The following is a 1,346-nucleotide window of genomic DNA, read 5'->3' as shown; positions in this document are numbered from 1 at the left end:
CGGCAGTTATTGACCATGCGGCGTCAGCTGTGGTGACCGATCCCGTTCAGTCCACTGACCTTCCTAGCCAGGCGATGGATGTTGTGACAGCTCTGGCGAACATGGAGGTTCCTGCGACTGGGCTACATCTGAGGCAGGCGACCGGACTGATTCTGAGAGAGTATCCAAGTGGGCACGAAAGAAGGAAAAGATGTTATGCTATCGTTGTGGTGAGAAGGGTCACTTCATTGCTGAGTGCGTGGCGGAGCTGTGCGATTCATGTGGTAAGCCAGCACATGCCACGGGGGATTGCTCGTTTCTGTGTGATTAGGTTCCGGCTCTTACAATGTATGGAGTATATTGTGCTGAGTTGATGTTCTTTGAGTCCCCGGCCGCGAGAGAGATTCCGGAGGAGGCGCAGAGTTTGACCACTGGGATTGTGAAACCTACCCAGGGTGAGGTGACTGTGGCTCAGATTGTGAAGAGACTTCAGGAACTGGCTCCAGGTGACTTCCAGTGGGATCTGGTTAGTCTTGAGGCCAATGCTTTTAAGGTTTACTTCCCATCTGTGGATGATTTGCAGAGATTGCTGAGCTTTGGCTTGTGCAGAGTTCCTGGCACTAAATGCATTCTGGAATTTCACGAGTGGAAGAAGGTGGAGCCTAAGGGCAAGCCTCTTACTCTGGTTTGGTTGCGGTTTTCTGGGGCTCCATCTAAGCCTTTACAGGATGTTCGAGTTGTGGCTAGTATGGGCATCATGGTTGGGAAAACTGAGAAAGTGGATATGGCTTTTAGCCGTGCTCATGGGGTGGTCCGACTTCTAGTGAGCGTTCTGGACATTGAGTTCATCCCGGATGTGGTTAACTGGACTTACAGGGGAGAGGTTTTTCCTCTCGAGATCGAGTTTGAGGATGCAGATCTGTTTGCTGAGGCGATAAATGGGGCTGATGTGGATATGCACGAGGGTGACGACAGTGCAGGTGTTAAGGGGGCATCGACTGATGTGGCTAAACGAGAGGGGTATAACGGATCAGGCCCTGTTGTTCAGCTGCCCGGGGATGGGGCCGGGGTTGAGCTGGCACCATCTCCCTCGGTGCCAATGACTTCTCTGCGATTTGGGTCTTTTGAGCCAGCCTCTGCTCCTCCCAGACTTTGGAGTGACCGGGTAAATTGTGATGATATGTTTGAGCGCACACTTCCTATGTTGGAGTTTGATGCTGCTGACAGGCCCATGATCGGCGGCTTGGTGAGGACGCCCTCGGCGATGACCTTAGTTGGGGGTGGGGAGGTGGAGCTTGTGGTGGCTTCTCTTTCCCCCGCTCTCCCAGCGGTTGAGTTTGCGGAGTTGACGAATGAGTCAGAGGTTG

General features: G+C 53.1%; 1 pseudogene; it reads left to right on the top strand.

Annotated features, from left to right (window-relative positions):
* The first annotated feature begins 325 nt into the window (after positions 1 to 325).
* LOC119350839 overlaps positions 326 to 1,346 on the top strand; it is a 62,492-nt pseudogene continuing 61,471 nt past the window's right edge.

Source organism: Triticum dicoccoides, chromosome 1B (assembly GCF_002162155.2).
Source record: "Triticum dicoccoides isolate Atlit2015 ecotype Zavitan chromosome 1B, WEW_v2.0, whole genome shotgun sequence".
In the NCBI taxonomy this organism is placed as follows: domain Eukaryota; kingdom Viridiplantae; phylum Streptophyta; class Magnoliopsida; order Poales; family Poaceae; genus Triticum; species Triticum dicoccoides.
Note: the sequence above shows the minus strand (reverse complement) of the source record. Positions and strands in the feature narration are given on the sequence as shown.